The sequence below is a fragment of the Balaenoptera acutorostrata genome, chromosome 4, assembly GCF_949987535.1.
Source record: "Balaenoptera acutorostrata chromosome 4, mBalAcu1.1, whole genome shotgun sequence".
NCBI classification, from domain to species: domain Eukaryota; kingdom Metazoa; phylum Chordata; class Mammalia; order Artiodactyla; family Balaenopteridae; genus Balaenoptera; species Balaenoptera acutorostrata.
Window position 1 is genome coordinate 104154016 of NC_080067.1, and position 14841 is coordinate 104168856.

At 36.4% G+C, this 14841-nt stretch overlaps 1 protein-coding gene across 3 annotated transcripts in view; it reads right to left on the bottom strand.

Annotated features, from left to right (window-relative positions):
* Positions 1-14841, bottom strand: part of COL8A1 (collagen type VIII alpha 1 chain) — a 156051-nt gene that overhangs the window by 41773 nt on the left and 99437 nt on the right. For all 3 annotated transcript variants that reach the window (XM_057545932.1, XM_007164044.2, XM_057545931.1), the window contains one exon: positions 14062-14181. The gene's annotated coding sequence lies outside the window, so the exon portion shown is untranslated. The remainder of the gene's footprint in view (positions 1-14061; positions 14182-14841) is intronic.

The window sequence follows — 14841 nt, forward strand, 5'->3', positions numbered from 1 at the left end:
AACTCAATAGCTACGGCCAGATAGAATGAGAGCAATGGAAAAAAGACTGCCCTTGAGCTTGAGGTCAGAACTGGTAAGGGTGAATGTATTAATGTAAAAAAAAAATTTTTTTTTTAAGAAGACGGAACAGATGTAAATTTAAGGCAAATTAGAATCATAGAATCTTAGAACTGAGTGGGTGGTCAAAAGAAATCAAATTTTGTGGTTGCCAGCCTGTCAATTATTCAATTTTTTGTTTAACTCTTCAGTTTGATGATGCCCCCTCGACAAAGACTATGAAGACTGGGTGAAATATGTAGGCTACGTAAAAACTGGTGAAACTCAAGATAAAGATCTGTTAATGCTCAGTCAGTGCCAATGAATGTTATAAATATGCAGGGCAATGAGAGCCCAGTGCTGACACCAGAGAAAAAGAGTGCATTATACAAGAGCTGCTCCCCCTGAAAGAAAATTTTCTCTTGCAATTTTTATTAGATTTCAGCTGACAATGTGGCTTTTTACATAAAAACAATTAGAAAGAGAAGATTCATTTCTACTTTCTATTTTTTCCTTTGACTTAGCAATTTATTCCAGCTTTTCTCCATTCATTCAACAAAGATTTGCTGAGAGCTAACTGTGTGCCAGGTACAGTTCTAATTGCTGGGGACACAGCAATAAAGAAGATGGAAAGGTCCCTGTCTTTATATGCCATTAGAATTTCATGTCTTCATCTATAAAAAATCGTAGCTAATTAGTATCCATCATACAAACTAAAATGTTGAAAAGGAGGCATTCTCTGAAAAAGGGGGACCTGGCAAAGGAACCACATTTCCTTGGAATTTGGTGTCCCTTCAGTTTTCTCTACATATAAGTAAAATAATTCCTGTATCCATTTTTAAAATACTGTTTACTTAGTTTTGGTTCTATCCAGATTTACGGTGATTTTGGCTAAGTCTCTGTACCCCCAAAGGGTTTTCTTGCTCTTAGCAATCATATATGGGTGATGTGATGGCACTGTCCCCAGATCTTTGCGGCCACACTCAGTACAACACAGCTGCCTGGAAGTTCAAGACTCTGGTTCCCACAAAAGAGCCACTGGCTCACAAACCAAGGACATTTCTTCCCTGTTTCCACTGCAACATTCTTTCCCAAGAGTATAAATCTCAGGCCAGTATTTAACATTCCTTTGAACTGAACCATGGACTTTTACCTTACTTCTTGAAAGAGTGGAGAGCTAGGCTTCCATTATGCATATTTATAAACATGTCCTAGACAGAAAGCATGATTTTATAATTCTCCAGTCATGGGTCTTTGAAACTATTTTACAAAAGAATATTTTGAAACATCACACTGGATCAGGCTGATTGTCTGGTTCAGAATTCTGTCTCAGAGTGGGGGTCCACATGGTGGTGGAATATCACTGTTGCTAAACATGGCTCAACCTTAAAAAGCTGGTGACATATCCCATATCCTCTTGAATTAAAAATTCCTTTCACTTTAAAAAATTAATTCTGAAATGATTAACTAACATGATTAGAGGATTATAAGTTTTAAAAAACTAATTCTACCCCAGGCTTCCCTATTTTGGAAAATGGTATTACCACTTATCTATCTGGTTGCTCAGGCTCAAAGTTTAGGATATGTTCCTTTTTTTTTTTTTTGCATCAAAAATTCTGAGACCTTATATAGTCCTTTTAAAATTTAATATTTATTTTGACAAATGCATAATATTTTGAATTTAAGTTTTGAGGAAAGTTATGGTTATATGACATTGCATGGATCACAAAGAATAATGTTGAAAACTAATCCTATTTCCCTAAAAAATCGTTTCTCAAAGTTACTGCGGTTTTTAAAGTCTGACCTTACTTGGACAGCAACAGTCTTTCCTCCTTCCTCCCTCCCTCCCTCCCTTCCTCCCTCCCTCCCTTCTTTCATGGTAGGAACAGATAACGTAAGATCTACCCTCTTAAGTTTTTAAAGGTATAGTACAGTATCATTAACCATAAACAAAACGTCCTTCAGCAGATCTCTAGAACTTATTCATCTCGCGTAGCTGACACTTTTATACCCACTGAACAGCACGTCCCCATTTCCCCTGCCCCCAGCCCCTGACAACCACCATTCTATTCCTGTTTGTATGAGTTTGACTATTCTAAATACTGAGGAAACATTTTTCATATCAGCAAGTTTTAGGATCTCTCTATAAAATCGTATCCTGAGTCACTATTATTTAGGTACCATCACCTTATTTTGAGGATCTTTATTTTAAAAATAACTTTATAGAAACTTGAGCTCTTTAAAGGAAAATTCTCATGTAAATTGTAATACATAATTACATTCTATGTGTTCAATCCAAAAGATCCTTTAATAGGTGCTGGAAATACCCATTTTTCTACTCAGTCAGAACTCCAACCAAATAACCAACCTTTGTGTTTCTGTACCACTAGTATTTTGGTTTGATAACCATCCTGTAGTGTTTGGTTTATTGAGATTAGAAATGGTTTGGTAACTGAGAAGTCTTAGATTAAGGAGTTAAAAGGCTTAGCAGTGAGCAGGTTTTTAAATCCAAGGAAATCTCTGATAAAAGAAGTCTGGAGTGAGGGGAGTTGGACCTCAATCCACCAGCAAAGATTCGACTTTTCTGCAGGAGTGCTTTGGTGAGGACTCTTGGAAGGCAGGGATATACAAGGGTGCAGAGTACAGGTGCACAAGCCAAGTGCAGCACTCAGGAAGAGAAGTGAAACATAGATCTCCCTGATTGAGCTCTTTACTTCTCTGCATTCACCATGAGTGTTATTATTACCACAAGCACATCTGCATAATAGACCAGGAGATCTAACCTGCTGTTCTGTCTCCTTTCCCATGTGCAGGACAATTTGAGAACAACAAGTATGGTTACTTTCCATTATCTCCCTATTTGCTCTTGTGACCACATTCACTGGATAACTTGAGCAGGTCTCAAAAATTTAATCTGGCTTTAAAGAACTTCAAACCACGTGAACTACATTTTATTTTTTTTTACTTTATAGATGAAGAAAGTGGGGCCCAGAGAGGTTAAGCAACCTGTCCAAAGTTGCACAGCAAGTTGGAAGTTAATTCCAAGTGGTGCTGTTTTTGTTGCATTGTGGTGTCTTTGTGTAGGTAGATACATTTCTTTAGTTATTATACATGAGCTGATTTCATTTGGAAGAATCAGAAAAAATTAATTCTTCAGTATATATTTCATAAAAATTTTCAGACCCATATCTGGGAACTGGTAACTATTCACAGTAGTATCCGTTATCTGTGGGGGATATGGTCCAAGACCCCCAGTGGATGCCTGAAACCTTGGATAGTACCAAACCCTATGTATTATATTTTTTCCTATACCTACATACCTATGATAAAGTTTAATTTATAAATTAGTCACAGTAAGAGATTAACAACAATAACTAATAATAAAATAGAACAATTATATGGTTTAATGAAAGCTACGTGAATGTGGTTGCTCAAAATATCTTATTGTACAAAGTCAATGTCTTTTCCATCTTAATTAAGTACTTATCACACACTGGCCATAATTTTTGCAGTTTAAGGTGTGACAGCAAAACTAGCATGGATTTCTTTTTCCTTCTTCACAATTTCACAGATAGAAAATTTGTTCTTTCTGTAGATCTTAGCAACCTCAGCATATGATTTTTTTCTTTCCTTATTAAGTCAAGAACTTCCCCTTTTTCATTTAGAAGAAGCACTTCATGGCTTTTCTTTGGCATATCCAAGTTGCCAGCATCACTACTCTGGGGCTTTGAGGTCATTATTAGGTAAAATAAGGGTGACTTGAACACAAGCACTGAGATACTGCCACGGTCGATCTGATAACTGAACCAGCTACTAAATGACTAACTGATGGGACAAAGGGATGATTAATATCCTGGGTGGGTCAGAGCAAGAGGGCGTGAGATTTCATCATGCTACTCAGAACGGCATGCAATTTAAAACGTATGAATTGTTCATTTCTGGAATTTTCCATTTGATGTTTTCAGATGGTGGTTGACTGTAACAAACTGCAGAAAAGAAAACCATGGTAAAGGTGGGACTACTGCGCAGGTACCAATTGTTTCCATTACCTGTGTATTTAAATTGCTGATATAAGAGAATATCTCTCCAGGAGCTGTCTAGGTTCAATTCCAGCTCTACCACTCTACCTCAGGCAAGTTTCTTAATTTCTTTGTACATCTGTAGTTGTATTTCCTGTCTATGAAGTGGGCATAATAATTGTATCTGTCTTATTGGGTTGCTGCGAATAACTGAACATAGATACAGTATTAGAACAGTGCCTAGCACATAGTAAGTGATATACGCCTGTTTATTTCTACAGTGCCTAGGTACAAGTGTAGATAAGACCAACATACTTTAGAGCTTGTTCTCAGAAGTTCTCATCTTGAACAGTTTGGTAAAAAGTAGTAGTTTCCAAATTAAAGCATCATTTCATTCCGCAGTCTCTAGATGCAGTAATTCAAAGCCATCACTAGATGGTAGTTGTGATCCATTGTGACTTCAGAAGCAGGAGGTTTTAACAGATGGTTCAAACCCTAGAATTTGTTTTCTGTGCCCTGCAGCATTGTGAACTCGGGCTGTCCCTTGCCCACAACGTGGGCCTTTAACAGAACTGTTAGGGTCAGCAAAGTCTGCCTTCCGTGGCCACTCTTGGGACTCACCCAAAGGCTCACAGTCTTCCTGATGGCAGCTTCACAGAAGCCTGGGTTTATTTGCCTCCACCCTACTGTGAATTTACTGTCTGCCAGGTGGCAAAAGGACAGTGTCAGGATACCCTGTGTTAAGAAGATTAATCACTGGTTTTCAAAGTCTGGTGCACCCCCCTCCCCCATAGCAGCCTCAGCATCACCTGGGAAATTATACAAAATACAAATTCTTGGGCCGCATCTCAGACCCGCTGACCAGGAATCAGTTTTCACAAGCCCAGCTGATGGTTCTGATCCCTGCTGAAGTTTGAGAACCACTGAGATGAACCAATGTTTAGCATCATATAAATGTTAGCACTGAGTGGGTCCTCAGAGAATATTTTGCCCAACTCATTCATTTTGCTAAGAAGGAGAGTGAGTCCAGGCAGTTAAATGACTCACTGAAGACCATAGGGTTAGTCTTGTGGCAGAGCCAGGGCCCAGGGCTGCCAAGTTGTATCCCCCAGCTCTCCCACTATATCCTTCACCCCTTTTCCCCTTCAAAACTGAGGCCACTAGATACACATTCTAGCCTGATAACTACTTATGATGAAAAAAATCACTTATTTTTTTATGTAGGAGTTCATTCATTTCAATAGGTGTTTCTATAGAGATACAAAAATATGTGTATGATGCATTGAGTGTTACGCACTTTCAGTTCCATGTGTACATGCGTGCATGTGCGTGCGTGCGTGTGTGTGTTAGATGGGAGAGGGGGGAAATCAAGTAAAAAAAAGTCATGTCTCAATTGCTAGAAGAGGCATATTGCAGGGCACCCTGGGAAATGGGTGAATGCAACTAAGTCAGGAGCAGGGATGAGGGAAGACAAGTAAGAGGAGGGAATTTCATAGCTGAACCCTGGCTGATGGGTTCACCAGGGGAAGTAGGAAAAGAACATTTGGAAAGAGGGGTCAGCATGTGCCATGAAACAGTGAGGGGAATCTCAAGAGTTTGGTTTGACTGAGGGGAAGGGTGTGTTTGGAGGAGTCATCGTGTTTTAAATAATAATATCACTACCAGGACTACTATCTGACACTTAGTGAATGTTAACTATGTGCCAAGCACTGAACTAAGCACTTTACAACTGTTATTGATTTAATCCTTAAACAGCTTTGCGAGAATCTACTCTTCTTCCTATTTTATAGATGACAGTACAAGTACATGCATTGTCCTATTTTCCTTAAAATCAAGTGTTATTATTTCAGTTTCTTAGACAAACTTAGAAAAAGAGTCTTAATATTTACTTGTTCCAGGACAATCTCCATAATGTGTAGTATATATTTTGGGGGGATGAGGAATATGTTTTTAATACATATAATTTTATTATAAGCATATTTTTCATAAATGCATAAAATCAGGAAGATTTTGACACCCTTTCTTTTTTAACTCAAGGAATGAATGTCCCATTATTCTTTGGTCTATCAGCAACTGTGGAAGTAGCCAGGATAATAGATGTTTTGTGTCTGAAAAGTGGCAAAGAAAGCTCCTTTCAATTATTTGACTCACTGAAGAAAGGAAGCTGAGTAATGAATGAGTGAGTGATCTAGTCTGAAATCATTGGCTTTGTTATGCTTTTGGTTTTTACTTTATAGGCATTCACTGTGAATGTGTTCTTCATATATTATATGAATATTAACCAATATTAGTATATTTTCTTCCTTGCCGAGGAGTACCCACAACCGAACTATCAAGTTCTGGTAGGATTTGAAATATCTACTCCTTCCTGTGAAAGCTTACAGGAATTCCTGGATACTTTGGGATATTTTTCAGTGGTTTCACTTTTTCCTGAGAAAATAATTTATCCTTCTTAGTTTTCTCATCTGTAAAATACTGTTATTGGATGAGATAGTCTAGAAGGCCCCTTTCAGCTCTAATGGTCTGTGGATTTATGATTTAATGATTAAATGGCACAAGGAACTCATTTCTGAGTTTTCTTTGTAGTAAAATTTTAGTGTTGTTGTCATAAAAGAAGTTAGCAGACTATTTCTCCATGAATATTTGAAAGAGATGCCTAAAACAGCTCTATATTTCACTTTTTAGCATCACTAAGACCCTATCCTGCTCAAAGATATGATTGTATAATATATTCTCACATGACATTTTACACATCTCAAGGTCTAAGGCCAGTTTTAAGTAGATACCATTAGAAATGATTTATGGTCAGTTTGTTTTACGGTGAAGAGGTACACTTTACATGATGCTCTGCTTTTCTGATTGCTGTCATAACAACTTTGAGCTTTAAGAGCTCATATTACAACCTTGATCTATCTTTATACTCATGTTCACAGCTGAGGGTAAATTGCTTTCTCAAGAGAATCTAGAAAACCCAATCTAGCTTTCACCCTCACTGTCTAGAGAAACTGAGTAGTCCACAGGTTGCTTTATCTTGAATCAAAGGAAGGGCAATAATGACTGGAAAGAAGAACCTATAAAATATATTATTATTTTAAAATTTTGTGATTGAGAACAAAATTTGCATTTTATGCTCCCCCCAAGATAATTTTTGCCTTTCTCATTTGCAATCAATTTTGGAATTGATTACAATAAATTTTCTATTCACTTATTATAAAAGCAATACCTGTTTATTCTGGAATTATTACAAAAAAGTATAAATAAGTAAAGAAATATCTAAAATTCTGCCACCTAGTGTTGGCTATTGTTAATATTTTTTTAAATTTCATTCCAGGTAAGCATGAACATTAAGAAACTGGCAATAAGTTATATATTTTGAAATCTTTAAAAATATTAATATGTAATTAGCTTACATACACAACTTTTAATGTCAACCTTCAAAGGTAACATATTATTTTTATTGTATAAAAAGTTATAAAACTCTTCAGTTTTCACTGTTTTGTGATTTTCAGTGCCATTTTGATTTAGATCCCCTTTTTGTTTATTTGGCTTCATTTCTTCTTTTTCCAGAAAATATTTAAGGTAATTTCAGCCTACTTTCCTCCAAGTGGGTATTATGCATAGAGAAAAACAAAGCTCTGAAACTCATATTATATAGTTTTGTTTTACATGAGACCTTTGCTTTATAAATAACAGGTAAGTTTTAACACACTGGAGAACATTGCTATAAAGATTTCTATCGTAACATAAAGAAACCTTTAGAAAGTGAAGAGTAACTCCTCCTTCATATAATCTTGTTTATGAGCATGTATTTTTCAAAAACATGCTCACAAGTCTACCAACTTGTGTCCTCTTTGAGGGCAGAACTCTGCTCTTATTGCCCAATATTCCCTCATATTCTAATACTGTCTCCATAGCTCACATTGTGACTTCAAAGAGCACTGACCTAAGAGGCAGTAATGGTTAAGAATTTTTAACCATTAAAAGTTGGTTCTGCTCCCTGTTGCTAATTTTCAAATCCCTAAATGAGATAATCTTGGTCTAACTCTCAGTATAGTGCCTGAGACCACATAATAAATGCCAAATAGATTTTACTTTTCAGTAGTCTGGGCTAATTTTTTTTTTTTTTACATCTTTATTTGAGTATAATTGCTTTACAATTGTGCGTTAGTTTCTGCTTTATAACAAAGTGAGTCAGCTATATGTATATATATATACCCATATCTCCTCCCTCTTGCGTCTCCCTCCCACCCTCCCTATCCCACCCCTCTAGGTGGTCACAGAGCACCAAGCTGATCTCCCTGTGCTATGCGGCTGCTTCCCACTAGCTATCTGTTTTACGTTTGGTAGTGTATATATGTCCATGATACTCTCTCACTTCGTCCCAGCTTACCCTTCCCTCTCCCCGTGTCCTCAAGTCCATTCTCTAGATATGCGTCTTTATTCTTGTCCTGCCCCTAGGTTCTTCATAACGTTTTTTTTTTTTTTAGATTCCATATATATGTGTTAGCATATGGTATTTGTTTTTCTCTTTCTGACTTATTTCACTCTGTATGACAGTCTCTAGGTCCATCCACCTCACTACAAATAACTCAATTTCGTTTCTTTTTATGGCTGAGTAACATTCCATTGTATATATGTGCCACATCTTCTTTATCCATTCATTTGTCGATGGACACTTAGGTTGCTTCCATGTCCTGGCTATTGTAAATAGAGCTGCAGTGAACACTGTGGTACATGACTCTTTTTGAAGTATGGTTTTCTCAGGGTATATGCCCAGTAGTGGGATTGCTGGGTCGTATGGTAGTTCTAGTTTTAGTTTTTTAAGGAACCTCCACACTGTTCTCCATAGTAGCTGTATCAATTTACATTCCCACCAACAGTGCAGGAGGGTTCCCTTTTCTCCACACCCTCTCCAGCATTTATTGTTTGTAGATTTTTTGATGATGGCCATTCTGACTGGTGTGAGGTGATATCTCATTGTAGTTTTGATTTGCATTTCTTTAATCATTAGTGATGTTGAGCATCCTTTCATGTGTTTGTTGGCAATCTGTATATCTTCTTTGGAGAAATATCTATTTAGGTCTTCTGCCCATTTCTGGACTGGGTTGTTTGTTTTTTTGTTATTGAGCTGCATGAGCAGCTTGTATATTTTGGAGATTAATCCTTGGTCAGTTGCTTCATTTGCAAATATTTTCTCCCATTCTGAGGGTTGTCTTTTCATCTTGTTTATGGTTTCTTTTGCTGTGCAAAAGGTTTTAAGTTTCATTAGGTCCCATTTGTTTATTTTTGTTTTTATTTCCATTTCTCTAGGAGGTGGGTCAAAAAGGATCTTGCTGTGATTTATGTCATAGAGTGTTCTTCCTATGTTTTCCTCTAAGAGTTTTATAGTGTCTGGCCTTATATGTAGGTCTTTGATCCATTTGGAGTTTATTTTTGTGTATGGTGTTAGGAACTGTTCTAATTTCATTCTTTTATATGTAGCTGTCCAGTTTTCCCAGCACCACTTATTGAAGAGGCTGTCTTTTCTCCATTGTATATTCTTGCCTCCTTTATCAAAGATAAGGTGACCATATGTGCGTGGGTTTATCTCTGGGCTTTCTATCCCGTTCCATTGATCTGTATTTCTGTTTTTATGCCAGTACCATACTGTCTTGATTACTGTAGCTGTAGTATAGTCTGAAGTCAGGGAGCCTGATTATTGTTTTTTACTATATATATTTTTTCTCCTAAATATGAACCCATTTCTCCTGAGGACTTTCACTTAAATTTTTCAAAGCAGAAATAAGCTACTTCTTTAGGGATTACATATAAAATATCTTAAAGAGTTGGTAGGGGGAATAAAATATACTCTATTTTATAATAAATTTATATATAGTTATTATGTTACATTGCCTATATCACCTAATAGTCCAATGTCTCATTCACTCATAATGTTTAATAGGAACACATTTTAAAATAAGGTGTGCTACAGAGTCATAAATATAATTTATAGTTCTTTCCAAGGTACTTTTACTCTAAGCTTTTCAATCATTCTACAAGTATAAAATGAGACCTTTTAATGAATGAGCAATTTGAGGCATCAACTAACAGAGTCTGACTTTTCTCCTGCCTATAAAAGATGGGTAAGAATGACTGAATTATTGTTGCAAATCTACATTGCTTTATGTTTGACAGAGTCTTTGGAAATTGGTCTCAGCTACATCAGGACAGGTGTATAAAGAAGTCCAGGACTGTGAAATCTGTACTGTGGACTCTGAACAATGGAATTCTCTAGTCCAGCTCTGACCAATAGATACAATGTGGGCCATGTATGTGACTTTACATTTTCTGGTAGTCACATTAAAAAAGTTAAAGAAACAGGTGAGATAAATTTTAATAACATAGTTTAACTCAAGATATCAAAAATATTATCATTTTGATGTGGAATCAATATACAAATATTAATGAGATAGCTTACATTATTTTTTTTGTTCAAGGTCTTAGAAATTCTATGTGTAAATTTACAATCAAGTACATCTCAATTGGGACTAGCCACATTTCAAGTGCTATATCACCCCATGTGGCTCATGGCTACCATATTGGACAGCCCAGCTTTGGAGGTACCATAGCATGGCACTGTGGCGTAGAGAAAAGGAGACAAAGACCAGCTTGGAATCCTCATATATGTCTGTTCCTGGCTCTGACATTTGATATTGAGATGACTGTGAACAAGTGATTTAGTGTCTCTGGGTCCTAGGAGGCTGTGAGGAAGGTTAAATAATATATCATATTTGAAAGTGCTGTGTAAGATCATAAAGCACCATGCATGTGTAAGGCATTATAACCCCCTTTTATTGTAGATTTACTCTCATGACTTGTACAAGGCCACATTCCCAGTTGGTAGGAGAATCAAGGATAGAATCTGGGGCTTCTGACTTCTAGCCATCTGCTTCAACTATCGGCTGTTCCTAACTTGCTGGCTTAAAAATAAAACCCAAACGTTTTTGTTTTTAAAAAATGAGGAAGGAAGAGAGTGGCAGCAAGAAGTAAATTCCATATTAAATGGTTAGGGTCTTCTTGGTCACTGTCATAATGTTCTGCAGTAAAATTATACATACAGGATATTTATATACTTATATATCAGCATTACAACCATCAAGGATTGGACTTTATTGCTGTCATATAATACAAAACCCTACGTTCTTCAATGTTTCGAACAACTTCTAAATTGAAGTGTGGTTTCCCCACTCTATTTATCTCCAAAATATAGTACAACCACAAGAAAGCCCTTCCACACTGGGCTTGATTAATAAAACAGATATGGATCAATTCAGCAGGTTTTCCATGGATATTTTTGGTTACAGATGTAGCTCATTAATCCACATGTGTGAGACACCATCTCTCTAGTGTGAATCCAAGAGACACATTAATCTCTGAACAGAAAATGGAAATAATTCAGTTCAATTCACCATATTATTTAGTGCTTACTGTGCGTAAGACACATCAGGTATTTTAAGGAGCAAATGGAGCTTGTTTCTCTGATAAATGTCACTTAGAAATATGTTATTCAACTTGAGGAAAATATGGAGTCTAGCAAACTGTCTATGATACATGATTCAGGAATCTATATTTTCAGAAGGTATAAAGATGATCAGAAAGGAAATTCCAGATTATCCAAAAAATAACTTAAAAACTTACATTCTTTACTTTTGGAGGGCATACAGAGGATTACTTATTATGATCTATTTCCCTAAATGTAAGTCTATCATAGTTTTCATATTTAAATTTTTGGGTCATTTTCTACATTTGCTTCAAATGAATTTCTTCCTAGAACTTAAAAACCACATGAAATATTTAGTTTTATACTATGTGAAATTAAGCATAAGCCAAGTTCATTTTCACTAAGAAGACATGCATTCAAGTTCTTTGTTCCCTTTCAGTCAAAATTCCTCCTTAAAAATGACTTTCATCTGGTTATTTTTTACTAGAAAACTATCAGAATATAAGCTTCAGTTCTGCCTGAATTGACTATGTTGAATAAATATAATTTTTATTTTCACTTGCTGAATCATTGCTGTTGACCATTGAGTGAAATCATTTATTGAACAACCTTTACATTTTCTTGCTTTTGCACCCTAGTTTAAAAACAAAGTTTAATTTTTTAAAAATTCAATAAAATGTATTTTTGATATTTCCATCATAACTTTAAAAGCAATTCCTTTCCTCTGCCCTATAATAACCACCTTCTGCATTTTTATGATTTAGTTTAACATTATTATTGTAATTTTTTACTGGGTGAGCCCATCAGTGCCCTTGGCAGCAAGATTTTGTTACAAGAAATCCAGAAGCAGCTGAGCTTTAGTTGGCTGCAACAGTCATACAGTTTCTGTGGATTGAGTTCAGAACCTTACCCTGACATTATGAATGTAACACACGTCATGCCTCCTCCTTCAGCTTCTCCAAAATATGTGATTGGCTTGAGTTCTATAACCTGTTGCTTAAATGAGCATATATTTTTTTAATTTAGTGGTTTTGCATTATAAATATTTCATTTGGTTAACATCTGGCCTTGATGGAATTAGTGGTACCCGTAGTAAAATGTGATACATTAGGAAAATGAATAATGTATTTGCATTTCTCCAGGAACTCTGAATGGATTCATTCTAGACAGGATGTGGTCATGTGCATTAACTATAGGGCTAGATGCTGTGCTTTTCTTTTCGTTCAAGTGCACCTCCAGCAAGAACACAAAAATCCGAGGAATCTTAACTATTCATTCTTTCAGTTACTAAATAAAATTAAATAGACTATAAAAAGCCATTGTACTATTAAATATTAGGAAACATTGAGTTGTGTGTCCAGCAGTCACACTTAAGACCAGGCAAGGGTAATATGCCTAGGATGGCTGTGGATACTATGAGATAATGTCTACTCGTCAGAAATGGATGGTATTTTTTTCTGTCGAAGTTCAAAAGTTAATGATGTACTTTATATTTTAATTGCTTTTACTGAGAGATCTGTTAAGGATAAAAGAAATTCTGGCATGCTGTTACTATTTTTCACTGTTGATATATTCAATATTGTATATGAATGAAACCATATACGTTATATCACGCTCTGTTTCATACATCCTAGATTGTCTTTAGGAAAATTTAGTACATGGCACTTCAGTCATCTGAAAGGAATCATTTTTTTTTTTAACATCTTTATTGGAGTATAATTGCTTTACAATGGTGTGTTAGTTTCTGCTGTATAACAAAGTGAATCAGCTATGCATATACATACATCCCCATGTCTCCTCCCTCTTGCGTCTCCCTCCCACCCTCCCTATCCCACCCCTCTAGGTGGTCACAAAGCACCGAGCTGATCTCCCTGCGCTACGTGGCTGCTTCCCACTAGCTATCTACTTTACATTTGGTAGTGTAGGAATCATTTCTTCATTACAACTCATAAAACTGTAAAGTATCAGCCAGAAAAAAAAAAATTGGCCCAATTAAGAGAAATTTGATAATGGTAGAAAAGCACATACAGACATGACTGGGAGATGATAAGATTATTTTAATTTTCCCATTTGCACTGGAATTATTTATTTTACAAATCTCCAGATCTTTTATTACTTAAAACCCTCTGCTGAATCATGAAAAGAAGCTTAAGTTAGCAATTTTCCTCTGCAAAATCTAGCTTCTAGCATCTGGTGAACACTTGGATATCTAGTCAGGTCCTATGGCAATGATTATTTTAAGACTCTATTCAACGTGCCTGGGCTTAAAAATCAGCTCGAATCACACTCTGCACATGTATTTTACTCTCAGGGATTTAAAAACCTGGCATTAGTAGCGATGGTCTCAAGGCTTTTGCAGTGGAGATGAAGGTGGGAGATAGGACCTGCAGACAGGCCGGGTACCCCAGGGTCTGCCAACAGCCCCTGTCTTCCGAACAGCGACAGTGAGTTCCGTCGCCGCAGCCGCCGCGCCTGTGGACCACCGGCCACCAGGCCACCGCGCCCTCCATGGCTTCTCACACTTACATATAGACTCGGCCCGCCTGCGGAATCGAGGACTACCGTCCTTGCTTGTGCTTTCCTGTGGCACGTCTGGGGCTGGTTTCTGTCTCTTCACCCGACGCTACTCCACTTCCGGAACAGCTTCTGAAGTAGAAAAAAAAGAGGATACTTTTACTCAATTGGAAAGACAACAAGAAGCTGGATTATTATCAAAGTGTATTGTTTTGGGATCATAGGAGAAATTACATTACAGCAATGTATAAAGACACACTTCAATAAAAGTTGCTGTTATTGGCCGAAATGTAAGTGCACATTTAGTTGATATAAGAGATCTTTGTATGCTGATTAGGAGAGAGAATAATTTTTTGTATTTCTATGTATGCAAATATGCACTTATTTATTTTTACACATATACTATATATAGCTTTTGTCCAAATAAACCTTTTTTTCAGTATACAGTTATTGCTTTTCATGGTTATATTATGTGCTAGGTTCCCATTAATTTAATTTCCATTAATACAGGTTACAGATAATTTAGAAAGGATGTGGGCAGTTGCTACAGAGGAAGTAAATTTATGAGGAAGTAATATCTCAGGGAGAAAAGTTAGGTTTATTTAAGAGAAGTGATCTCTGCCATCAACACATTTCCATCCAATTTGCATACAGTAGTATTCGAGTTAGAAATTATTCTCTATTATGTATCAAATCAGGTCTGGTAGAGCTTTAATTCAGTAATACTTTCAGGTTTTCGTCTGAGCTTTTGATGTAATTTAGTTGAGTATGCTTTATAAACCATGTGTAATT